The sequence below is a fragment of the Salvelinus alpinus genome, chromosome 31 (assembly GCF_045679555.1).
Source record: "Salvelinus alpinus chromosome 31, SLU_Salpinus.1, whole genome shotgun sequence".
Lineage (NCBI taxonomy): Eukaryota > Metazoa > Chordata > Actinopteri > Salmoniformes > Salmonidae > Salvelinus > Salvelinus alpinus.
In genome coordinates, this window is record NC_092116.1 from 3,760,356 (window position 1) to 3,774,266 (window position 13,911).

Sequence of the window (13,911 nt, forward strand, 5' to 3'; positions counted from 1 at the left end):
TGAATGAGTCAATACATTAGGATCACAGTTGGAAGCGATTACAGCGGTGAGTCTTTCTGTGTGAGTCTGTAAGAGCTTTGCACTCCTGGAATGCACAATATTTGCAAATTATACTTTTTTTAATTCTTCAAGCGCTATCAAATTGGTTGTTGATCATTGGTACATAGCCATTTCAAGTCTTGCCATACATTTTCAAGATGATTTAAGTCAAAACTGTAACTATGCCACTCAGGAACATTCAATGTCATGTTAGTAAGCAATTCTAGTGTATATTTGGCCTTGTGTTTTAAGTTATTGTCCTGCTGAAAGGTGAATTTGTGTCCCAGTGTCTGTTGGAAAGCAGACTGAACCAGGTTTTCCTCTAGGATTATGCCTGTACATAGCTCTTTTCCATTCATTTTTATCCTAAATAAACTCCCTAGTTCTTGCCAATGACAAGCACACCCATAACATGATGCAGCCACCACTATGCTTGAAAATATGAGAAGTGGTACTCAGTGATGTGTTGTTTTGGATTTGCCCCAAACGTATCGCTTTGTATTCAGGACATACAGTTAACCTGTCTAGCCCCGGGGTTCCACTAGCAGAACTCCTCCCACATTCCACTGAAAAGGCAGAGTGCGAAATTCCAAAAATATTTTTGAGAAATATTTTACTTTCACACATTAACAAGTCCAATACAGCAAATGAAAGATAAACATCTTGTGAATCCAGTCAACATGTCTGATTTTTAAAATGTTTTACAGCGAAAACACCACGTATATTTATGTTAGCTCACCACCAAATACAAAAAAGCACAGACATTTCTTTCACAGCACAGGTAGCTTGCACAAAACTAACCAAGAACCAACCAAACTAACCAAGAAACAACTTCATCAGATGACAGTCTTATAACATGTTATACAATAAATCTATGTTTTGTTCGAAAAATTTGCATATTTTAGGTATAAATCATAGTTTTACATTGCAGCTACCATCACAGCTACCATCACAAATAGCACCGAAGCAGCCAGAGTAATTATAGAGACCAACGTGAAATACCTAAATACTCATCATAAAACATTTATGAAAAATACATGGTGTACAGCAAATGAAAGACAAACATCTTGTGAATCCAGCCAATATTTCAGATTTTTTAAGTGTTTTACAGCGAAAACACAATATAGCATTATATTAGCTTACTACAATAGCCAACCACACAACAGCATTGATTCAAGGCAACAGTAGCGATTGCGACAAAACCAGCAAAAGATATTAATTATTTCACTAACCTTCATAAACTTCATCAGATGACAGTCCTATAACATCATATTACACAATACATATATGGTTTGTTCGAAAATGTGCATATTTAGAGCTGAAATCCGTGGTTATACATTGTGAAAACGTAGCAACTATTTTCCAGAATCTCCGGATATATTTCTGACACTCATCTATTCTGACCAAATAACTAATCATAGACTTTACTAAAAATTACATGTTGTACAGGAAATGATAGATACACTAGTTCTTAATGCAATCGCAGTAGAATTCTAAAAATAACTTTAGTAGGACATACAGCTTAAGTTATAGCGAGAGAGCGCCCAAAATCTGGGCGGAAACTAATAGTAAACATTTTCGACAGAAATACGAAATAACATCATAAATGGGTCCTACTTTTGGTGAGCTTCCATCAGAATCTTGTACAAGGGGTCCTTTAAGAGTTACCATCTCCCAAATTAAACTCAAACAGTTTTAGAAACTTCAGAGTGTTTTCTATCCAATAGTAATAACAATATGCATATATTAACATCTGGGACAGAGTAGGAGGCAGTTCACTATGGGCACGCAATTCATCCAAAAGTGAAAATGCTGCCCCCTATATCAAAGAAGTTAAAGAGGTTTGCATAGGACTGCAGTTTCGGGCTAAGAGACAGATTGGTGTGTGGAATAAATTATGATAGGATACAGCACAGGTTACTGTCAGAGGATGAGTTAACTTTTGAAACAGCGCTAAAAAGAGACTGAAAGCCGCAAATAAAGACATAAGGACTTGTACATGAGCAACGTTAATGGTAAAAATGGGGTAGGCCTGCTGTGGGGTTAGATAGCAAGATGGAGGACAGCCGTACAATACAGCAGCAGCAGCCCGGGAAATGTTTCAGAGCAGCCATTTTTGAAATGAGTGCAGTTGCCACAACTGCAGAAAAATGGGACACATATAAAATGCCTACAGAGTAAAACCAATGGCAGAAGGAGCTCTCATGGAGCTAAAGACTTACGATGGGAAAGAGTTGCGCATTTCTTACAGGAGGAGGAAAAGGTTTGATGATGAGGTTTTCATACAGCATTACCATTACTAAGGTGCCACTCCTCAGACAAGTCGTAACAATAAACGGAGGTAAAGTTAATACTTTGAGATTGATACTGCCTGTAGTATAACACTATTTCAAGTTATGGGGAAAAGCTAAGGTACCTGAGCTAAGTTTTTGAAACAAGTTATTTTTTCATTTCACTTCACCAATTTGGACTATTTTGTGTATGTCTATTACATGAAATCCATATAAAAATCAATTTCAATTACAGGTTGTTAAGTAACAAAATATGAAAACGCCAAGGGGATAAATACTTTTGCAAGGCACTGTACCAACCCAATGTGCCAATGACCAATATCATTAAAAAAATGACTGAGAAAAAGAGACAAAAACAAAGGAAAATAACAATGTAAAACAAAAGACATCAAACACAATCACATTTAAACAGCAAGGTCAACGTTGTGTGTTTGCATGCAGGTGTTGCAGTATTTACACATGTGTGTGTTTGCGTATGTGTGCAGTTGAATGAGAGTGCGTGTGTGTGTGTGCTTGCAAACACTTGTGTGACATAAGTCCCAGGCAAACAAGCATCGGATGTAACAACCTTTTTTTTTATTAGTTTATTTTTTACCCCTCACTCAGCAACAAACCCCCAGTTTCCCTCAGCCCATTCCACCTGTTTCTGCTGGCCACTCTCTATGAATTTCCACACCACATATATCTTTAAACTATGCTGTGATATTTAACATATAATTTGAATCTATCTAACTGAATAGAATCCACTGATTGCGAGTTCATGATAAATACACTGCTCAAAAAAATAAAGGGAACACTTAAACAACACAATGTAACTCCAAGTCAATCACACTTCTGTGAAATCAAACTGTCCACTTAGGAAGCAACACTGATTGACAATAAATTGCACATGCTGTTGTGCAAATGGAATAGACAAAAGGTGGAAATTATAGGCAATTAGCAAGACACCCCCAATAAAGGAGTGGTTCTGCAGGTTGTGACCACAGACCACTTCTCTTCCTATGCTTCCTGGCTGATGTTTTGGTCACGTTTGAATGCTGGCGGTGCTTTCACTCTAGTGGTAGCATGAGACGGAGTCTACAACCCACACAAGTGGCTCAGGTAGTGCAGCTCATCCAGGATGGCACATCAATGCGATCTGTGGCAAGAAGGTTTGCTGTGTCTGTCAGAGCATGGAGGCGCTACCAGGAGACAGGTCAGTACATCAGGAGACGTGGAGGAGGCAGTAGGAGGGCAACAACCCAGCAGCAGGACCGCTACCTCCGCCTTTGTGCAAGGAGGAGCACTGCCAGAGCCCTGCAAAATGACCTCCAGCAGGCCACAAATGGACAGTGGACAGTTTGATTTCACAGAAGTGTGATTGACTTGGAGTTACATTGTGTTGTTTAAGTGTTCCCTTTATTTTTTTGAGCAGTGTACTTTTGCTATGATTATTAATATATTATCGATTGACTGATCAGGTCTCTCCAATTTTCCTAACAATGCAATGTCAAGGGTTAATTTTAGGTTAATGTTATGCTTTTCCAGCCATTCTTGAACCTGAGACCAGAAGCAGGCTACCTGAGGGCAATACCAGAACAAATGATCTACTGATTCTGTATCCCCACAACAAAATATGCAGAGCTGCGATGGTTGTAAAGTATGCCTCAAATATTCAAGATTTCTGTCTAATAATTTGAGCTGGAAAGCATGCAGTGTTGAATCATGTGTCGTTTTATATATCAGCTCATTCACCCTATGCCCAGTGGAGATTTTAGCATTTCAATCTTGGTGGGGCAAAAAAAAATCAAGTGGGGTGCATGCCACCAAAGCCACTACACAACACAACACAACACTAAACAATACATGAATTGCTCTATAACTGTCACACCCTCATCAGTTTCACCTGTCCTCGTTATTGTCTCCACCCCCTTCAGGTGTCGCTTATTTTCCCCAGTGTATTTATCCCTGTGTTTCCTGTCTCTCTGTGCCAGTTCGTCTTGTATGTTTCCAAATCAACCAGCATTTTTCCCGTTCTGCTTTTTGCATTCTCCTTTTTCTAGTCCTCCTGGTTTTGACCCTTGCCTGTTTCTGGACTTTGTACCCGCCTGCCTGACCATTCTGGCTGCCTTGACCACGAGCCTGTCTGCCACTCTGTACCTCCTGGACTCTGATCTGGTTTGGACCGTTTTGCCTGTCCACGACCAATCTCTTGCCTACCCATTTGGATTAATAAACATTGTAAAACTCCAACCATCTGCCTCCTGTGTCTGAATTTGGGTCTCGCCTTGATAATAACGGTGACAGACGGTGCCCACAAACAGCCTACATAAAGCTGTCCCAACAGCAGTCCCAACATGTTACCACTGCTACACCTGGCTATCAGCGGAGCCTTGTCTGGCAACAAAACAGTTAATTCAGCCTCATTTACTGCCTTTAAAAAAAACATCTGACATGGCTGACTTGCTTAAACAAATGTGGTTTCTAATGACATAAGGGGACGAGAAGCTGATAAGAGGCAATCCGTAATTTCGATTAAGACATTAATGAGCAAGCTAGGACGTACATAATCAATATAACTATTTGTTTAGGACTTTTGGAATGTACAGTGTTCTCCCTGTACACAAAGTCAGAACTGTAGGATAAATAAAAGTGGCATATAAGCAGACAATGAAAGCTTACAATATTCGATGATTACATTTCTCGAAAACAGGTTATAGGCTACATGTGCACCTCCAAGTCAGAACAGTAGGCAAAATTAAGAGGGGTAAATAGACCAAATTATTAGGGTGAGGCACATGGGCTACTAACATCTTACTACATTCAATACACTTGGTATTACTTTCTTAGCAACAGTCCCTCGCAAATTACATAATTTATGCAGCAGCATACAATACATTTTTGGACTCACCTTGTTGTGCTGTACTCACTTGAACAGGAAGGTGGCGCGGCGTTCCTTCGTGGGCAAATTTTGTCATTAAAGTCTGGCATTCTCTGGATTTATGGTGCTTTCAAAACAACTGGGAACTCTGAAAAATAACAAGGCCAAATCATAATGACGCCATTGATCTTCAGGTCGTAGCTCTAGAAAAAGACCGGATTTACAATTCTGAGTTCAAAACGTATTTTCCCATACAGAGCTCTTTTATTCCCACATGTCATGCTTCATTGACATCATGGCCAATGTTGAATGTTTATCATTTTAAACTTGGAAAAGAGACCCTTAATCCCAGATTTTGGACCGCATAGCCACTCCACTGAATTTGCAGGCTAGTGATCGCTTTGCAATGCTTGCAGTTAGCCACTGTCACTGATTCCTTCCCAAACCACTTGCAATTTCCAACTTGTTGTGTAAAGTTGATGTACAATGGCCGATGAGCACCGATACGTTTTATCTATAATTTCTCTTATTTATTTCTCTTCATATGACAAGGATTGAAAAGGTTTTGCCAGTAGATTGTCGACTTGGTTCATGATGATGACTGCTAGCTACGATTTTGAAAGTATGATGTTGACATGATTTGGTGTCATTTCCGATCACAACTTGTAGACTTGTTGTGCTTTGGCAACGTGGTTGGGGTTATATCCTGCCTGTCCAGGCGTATCGTCGGACGGGGCCGCAGCGTCACCCGACCCCTCCTGTCTCAGCCTCCAGTATTTATGCTGCAATAGTTTGTGTTGGGGGGCTAGGGTCAGTCTGTTATATCTGGAGTATTTCTCCTGTCTTATCCGAAAAGCCAACTGACATTTACTCCTGAGGTGCTGACCTGTTGCACCCTCTACAACCACTGTGATTATTATTATTTGACCCTACTGGTCATCTATGAGCATTTGAACATCTTGGCCATGTTCTGTTTTATAATCTCCACCCAGCACAGCCAGAAGAGGACTGGCCACCCCTCGTAGCTTGGCTCCTCTCTAGGTTTCTTGCTAGGTTCTGGCCTTTCTAGGGAGTTTTTCCTTGTCACAGTGCTTCTACACCTGCATTGCTTGCTGTTTGGGGTTTTAGGCTGGGTTTCTGTACAGCACTTTGTGACATCAGCTGATGTGTAACGCTTGTCGTCTGGAGGAGAAGAAGAGGACCAAGGTGCAGCGTGGGAAGTGTTCATATCATTTAATAAAATATGCAACACTAAACAAAACAACAAACACAACAAACGCACAGTCCTGAAAGGTGACACAAACACTAAACCGGAAACAACCACCCACAAACACAGGTGGGAACAGGCTACCTTAATATGATTCTCAATCAGAGACAATGATAGACAGCTGCCTCTGATTGAGAACCATATCAGGCCAAACACACAGAAATACAACACAAGGACAACATAGAACACCAGACATAGAATGCCCACCCAAACTCACGCCCTGACCAACCAAAACAGAGACATAAAAAGGATCTCTAAGGTCAGGACGTGACATGATGTAAGAAGGGCTTAATAAATACATTTGATTGATTGATGATCAGTCCAATCAAAGCTACTGTACATATAGCGTGATTTGACGTAATTTTGTCTGTGGCCAAATACGTTGAGCCTTCTTGGGAGGGCATTTCTGATGTAACTCTATGGCAACACCCAAGGGGCTAGAATTTTCGAGCTCCACCCTTAGACTTGGCGGTGATGTAGTGTCCCCATGAACACAGCCAATCACGGCTCAGCGCTCCGTATTTTGTTTATTTTGCTTTATTAACTCAATGATATATACTTTTTTTCTATTGTTAGCAAACTAATATGTGACACGTATTAATACCCCACCTGCCCTGATTGACGGGTCGCCTATGCCTATGCCATTGAATCAGAACATCATCACAATTCCTGACATTTAATCCTAGTAAAAATTCCCTGTTTTAGGTCAGTTAGTATCACCATTTTATTGTAAGAATGTGAAATTTCAGAATAATAGTAGAGAGAATTATTTATTTCAGCTTTTATTTTTTTCATTGCATTCCCAGTGGGTCAGAAGTTTACATACACTCAATTAGTATTTGGTAGCATTGCCTTCAAATTGTTTAACTTGGGTCAAACATTTCAGGTAGCCTTCCACAAGCTTCTCACAATAAGTTGGGTGAATTTTGGCCCATTCCTCCTGACAGAGCTGGTGTAACTGAGTCAGGTTTGTAGGCCTCCTTGTTCGCACATGCTTTTTCAGATCTGCCCACAAATATTCTATAGGATTGAGGTCAGGGCTTTGTGATGGCCGTTCAAATACCTTTACTTTGTTTTTCTTAAGGCATTTTGCCACAACTTTGGAAGTATGCTTGGGGTCATTGTCCATTTGGAAGACCCATTTGCGACCAAGCTTTATCTTCCTGACTGATGTCTTGAGATGTTGCTTCAATATATCCACATCATTTTCCTCCCTCATGATGCCTTCTATTTTGTGAGGTGCACCAATCCATCCTGCAGCAAAGCACCCCATAACATGATGCTGCCACCCCCGTGCTTCACGGTTGGGATGGTGTTCTTCGGCTTGCAAGCATCCCCCTTTTTCCTCCAAACATTATGGCCAAACAGTACTATTTTTGTTTCATCAGACCAGAGGACATTTCTCAAAAAAGTGTGATCTTTGTCCCCATGTGCAGTTGCAAACCATAGTCTGGCATTTTCATGGCGGTTTTGGAGCAGTGGCTTCTTCCTTGCTGAGCGGCCTTTCATGGTATGTCAATATAGGACTCGTTTTACTGTGTTTATAGATACTTTTGTACCTGTTTCCTCCAGCATCTTCACATGGTCCTTTGATGTTGTTCTGGGATTGATTTGCACATTTCGCTTCAAAGTACGTTCATCTCTAGGAGACAGAACGCTTCTCCTTCCTGAGCGGTATGACGGCTGTGTGGTTCCATGGTGTTCATACTTGCGTGCTATTGTTTGTAGAGCCGAACGTGGTATCTTCAGGCATTTGGAAATTGCTCCCAAGGATGAACCAGACTTGTGGAGGTCTACAATATTTGTTTCTGAGGTTTCGGCTGATTTCTTTTGATTTTCCCATGATGTCAAGTAAAGTAGCGCTGAGTTTGAAGGTAGGCCTTGAAATACATCCACAGGTACACCTCCAATTGACTCAAATGACGCCAATTAACCTATCAGAAGCTACTAAATCTATGACATAATTTACTGGAATTTTCAAAGTTGTTTAAAGGCACAGTCAACTTAGTGTATGTCAACTTCTGACCCACTGGAGTTGTGATACAGTGAATTATAAGTGAAATAATATTTTCTGGATTGCTGGAAAAATTACTTGTGTCATGCACAAAGTAGATGTCCTAACCGACTTGCCAAAACTATAATTTGTTAACAAGAAATTTGTCGAGTGGTTGAAAAATGCGTTTTAATGACTCCAACCTAAGTGTATGTAGACTTCCGACTTCAACTGTATAAATATATATAAATACATATGTATAGTATATGCACGCATTATCTTAGTGTCAAATATAAAGCTAAATATTTGTACAAATTTTCTAATGAAATTCATGGTGGAGAGTTCATTTATATATTTTGTGACAAATTATGTCTACTACAGTGTCAGCCCATTTTATAGGTAAACTTCAGGGTAATGTAAAAGTTGTCTTTTAAAAATCCAATACGCAATATGGAACACTTTTCACAATTGGGTTTTAGTTCAATGTCATAGTCTATCTAAAAGATAGCTAAGGAGTCAGGCGCAGGACACAGATAAGAGTAACCATAACTGATTTACTCAATCCAAAAATGTAACAAAATTCTGTTGTAAACAAGGACAAAACAGGACTCAAAATTACAACATACCGGAATACACGAAAGACAATCACACACAAAACAGAAAGGGAAACCAGAGGGTTAAATAAGGAACATAATCATGAGATAGGAACCAGGTGTGTATACAGACAAAACCAAAGGAAAAATGAAACATGGATCGGTGGCGGCTAGAAAGCCGGTGACGTCGACCGCCGAACAAGGAGAGGGAACAACTTCGGTGGAAGTCGTGACAGTACCCCCCCCCCTCGATGCGCGGCTCCAGCAGGGATTTCTAATCCCTGTTGTTCTTATTTGACCTTATTTGACCTGCTGTAGCTCACTGTATACATAACATGCTTGTGTATATTCCTTACAACCGCGGACACGCGAGGTAACGTTACTCATTTCATAACCTTTTATGGTGTTATATTCAATCGTGTTTATGTAGCTAGATACATTCTTATATTAGCACTGTAAAACAATGCTAATTGCCTCAGTGAAGTATGTGCTTGTGTTGTATTTTGAAGCTACACTGGACTTATGACTCCCAAGTGGCGCAGCGGTCTACGGCACTGCAGCTCACTGCTAGAGGTGTCACTACAGACAACCTGGATCACAACCGGCCGTAAGTGGGAGTCCCATAGGGCGGCGCACAATTGGCCTAGCATCGTCCGAGTTTGGGCAGTGTAGGCCATCATTGTAAATAATAATTTGTTGTTAAATGACTTGGCTAGTTAAATAATGGTTCAATAAAAAAAAATATATGACCATGGTTTGTTTTCATTTGGCCTATTTAGCATAGCCCTGTTCTGCCCTGCTTTGCCCCCTTTTGGAGCTCCAAAGTTACTCTTTCTTACTGTTATAACTCAAATGTGTGATTTTGTCAATAAAAATACTATTTGTATAGCATTGTTTATTACGTTACTTCTTTTTAATATTGTTTTATTGCTATATCCTGATATTGTATTCTAATTACTAATAATTCCTCTTTATTCTGTACTTTCAGAAACCACAAACACTATTTGCCAATATCATAACAGGAACTGGAGCTGGACATCTTTGGAGCTGAAGATTGAGGCCATGTTTTGTATGCTAGCGTACACTCCTTAACAGTTTTACAGGATGAAAACACAGCAAGAAAACACATAGGTCAATATGTAATAGTCGTCTATTTTATTGCAGTATTGGTGGTGGTTGGTTGAACAACAACAGCAAAAACTTGTTTTACTAGAGGAAAAAAAAATGAATATGCATAACTCATATTCATGCAGTGACTGAACAACAACTGCATTTCCACCCCCACCTCTAAAGGTATAGTATCATAGCAAGTCACCTGTCAGGTAAGTCAGTTACTAATTGCTGCAGATGTGCTCAATAGTGCTTGAACTTCCTCTGCTTCCTTCTCCTGGTGTCAGACAGACTTTGCAGTGCCTCCGTGTGTGACTACCTTATGCAGCAGTTTGAGGGACTTTGCAGGGAAAATGCCGTGCAGTGAGGCGTAGGGGATTGTTCGCAGCAGGACAGACCCCAGTGGATGGGCGCCGAGGGGTGTCGTGCTCCTCTAGCAGCTCTCTCATGAGGTTTTCTCTGTACTTTTGGTAGGTAATTACTTTACCTATGAGGTAGTGTGGAGGATGAGGGAAGGGAGAGGTTGATGAGACAATGGGTAGGTGGTTGAGATATTGTCACAATAATTGCATAATGGACCTGTATGTAATTTGTATGTGAACTGTACGTCCAATTGCAAACAATACCTTGTTCAGTAATCATCTCACCTGTTAGTTGGCGGTGAACTATGTGGCCATTGACGGCAGCAGTGTCGATCAGATGGAAAAATATCTTCTTATACCACTTGGTCGTTTTCCACAAAGCTGTTTATCATGTCTGCCTTTTCCACTGCCCCCATTTTGAGGTTATAGTCAAGCACACAGTCTATTTTTCTTTTTCTCTCTCCAATCAGGTGGTCCACCTTCCCTGTGGCCGACATGGTTGCTATATGGACAGTGGAGAGGACATGGACGTCTCTTTTGCCATGCCACTTTACTGCCAGCTGTTGACCGTTCTCCTTGAACTCCACCTCCGCTCTCTGCATCTTCCTACATCCAAATGCTGGCATCCCCTTCCTGTTCGACCTGACTGTGCCACAGGCCCTGTGATGTTGGAGAGCAGATGCTGGAAGAGTGTGGGACAGCTGTACCAATTGTCCACATACAAAGTGTGTCCCTTGCCGATATGAGGAGCCAGCATGGTCATCACCACGGACCCGGACACCCCAAGACCCTTATAATGTTGGATGTCAGTGGTGGACCCTGTGTAAACTATAATGTTGTGGACAAATCCTGTATTCAGTCACACATGACAAAGAACTTGACCACAAACTTGTGACTTTTGGAGGGAATATATTGACGGAACGCCAGCCTACCTTTCCATTCATTTCCCTTACATAACATCAGGGACTCATCAATGCATAGGTCCCTGATGTCAGGCTAGTAAGAACATCTCTTATTTTGTATAATGGGTCATTTAGGTTGACAGTAGCATTGTTGACTAAATGCAGGCATCGCAATAGAACTAGGAAGCGGTCTTGGGAAAAGAGGGTGGCATAGAACGGAGTGGCAAACATAGGATCTGTGCTCCAGTATTCTCTTAGAGAGTTCTTCTTTACTATCCCCATGAGAAGGACTGTCACCAGGAAGGTATACATTTCACTAATTGTGGTTGTCACTCATTTAGCGAGTTTCCTCTCTACTCCTGTAGCGCCAAGGCATAGCGAATGGTCTCCTCTACTATGTCTCCCACCATCTCCTCTGTCAGAAACAACTTGAAGCACTCAGCCTCAGATGGAAATGGTAAGGGGTGTTGCTCTCCAGACTGGGACTCATCAAAGCAAACAGCAGGGCCAGGAAGGGTGAAATGGTTGTAAGCCTTCTAGCTACTACAGAACTCCTGTACTTCATCCTCTGTCGGTCTGCCTCCATCACCAGCAGCATCTTCAAAAGGGACCTGGGACTTTGTCAGTGGACAAGGGGTCCTCAGATTCAGGGTTCTCAATGGCTACAAGGTTGGGGAGCAGCTCCTCACTGTCACTATCAGAATCTGACTTTCATGCTCACTCACTATCAGAATTTACGCATTTGTGAGTTGTCTCCTTTTGAAAGACTTTGCTAATGCTACAGCTTAGCTCACGAGCAACATACATAAACAACAAAACTGAATGGCTCAGAGTGAGAGGTTACGTGATTGACTGCCGGCACGCAGCATTTGTATCAATAAATCACTATAAGAAAATGTTTTGTGTGGTAATTATTTATATATATGTTTTCAATTTCCGGTGACAAATCATGCATTCCGATTCTTGCATAGACTAATGGGCACATATGTGTGTAAAATATTTCTTTGAAGGATGCACTGATTATGATGAGCTAAGCTAATTCCAGCTGTGTGTGGAGCCATGTTTGTTGACATACAATGCATTCTGGGTTTCACGTAATCGTCTGTCGGACCAAAGATGTTATAACAAAATGAGGTGAATAAGGGTTCGTTAATTTTTTGAAAACTTCCGGAAGTGAATGGTGGGATGTGAACGATGGTAGACGACACACCCCCTTCGACATGCATACTATAAACAGACCAAACTCATCTGGTCTGCATGGCCGTGCGCAGAAACTACCCATCGTCAGATTACTTTCGATTCCTAGAAAGTGCTTTACTCACTTATTTTTATCAATGGTGAGCTCACCCGTGATATGATTATTTATAAATAGTAAATGCAATTAGCTAATGCCGAGAGTTATAAACATATGACCACTTGTGTTACGTCAATCTTTCCTCAGTTAGTGCTAGGACAAATGTAGCCTACATTTTTTCCGGTTTGGATGATTGTGTTATGCTGTAGATACTTCTTTGAATGTCTGAACATTGCATCCAAAATTGAACTGCTCACATTCTGGACATAACTTTGTAAGGACTGTCACGGTCGTTTGTTTGAGAAGGACCAAGGTGAAGCGTGATTACTGTTCCACAAAATTTATTAAAGTGAAACGATAAAACAAAACAAGAAACAAACGAACCGTGACTCAAAATAAGATCCCACAAAACACAGTGGGGAAATGGCTGCCTAAATATGATCCCCAATCAGAGACAACGATTAACAGCTGCCTCTGATTGGGAACCATACCAGGCCAACATAAACATACAATAACCTAGATAACCCACCCTAGTCATACCCCGACCTAACCAACATAGAGAATAAAAGGCTCTCTATGGTCAGGTCGTGACAAGGATTCTGTTGGTGCAAAATGTTTCTGAAAAAACAGTGTGGCCAGCTCAAATGCTGATTGTTGCGTCATTCGAAACTTGCCATTCTAAATAAGCGTTCTAATCAAACCGGTTTGTTCATATGCTACAGGGAACTGTAGAATGATCACACCCGTGTGTTGGTACGTGTGAAAAGGATTATAGCTAGCATTTCGATGTCCATAACAAATAGATATGGTGAGAGCGGACACCCTTGTTTAACGCCTCTTGACAGTTTAAAACTGAGAAATAGCCATTTTTTGCTATGCTACACCCATTGAAGAGAATCACCGACATTTTGAAAATCCAGGCATTTATATATACACATCCCAGTCTTACTTTATCAAAGGCCTTTTCAAAATCCAAAATAAATAAAAATCTGCTATTATTCTAGTAGTTGTCTCAAACGTATAATCCATGTCAAAAACCTATATGATCAGGATGAACAATACCTGGTAAAACTGTTTTCAATTCTGAGTCCTATGCATTTTGCATCACAACATTGATGTGTAAGGCCTCCGTTTGTTTTTAGATGGAATGTGTCTTTATATTTGCCATCTTGGTATTGTTTTTATTAATAGTGAAATCAG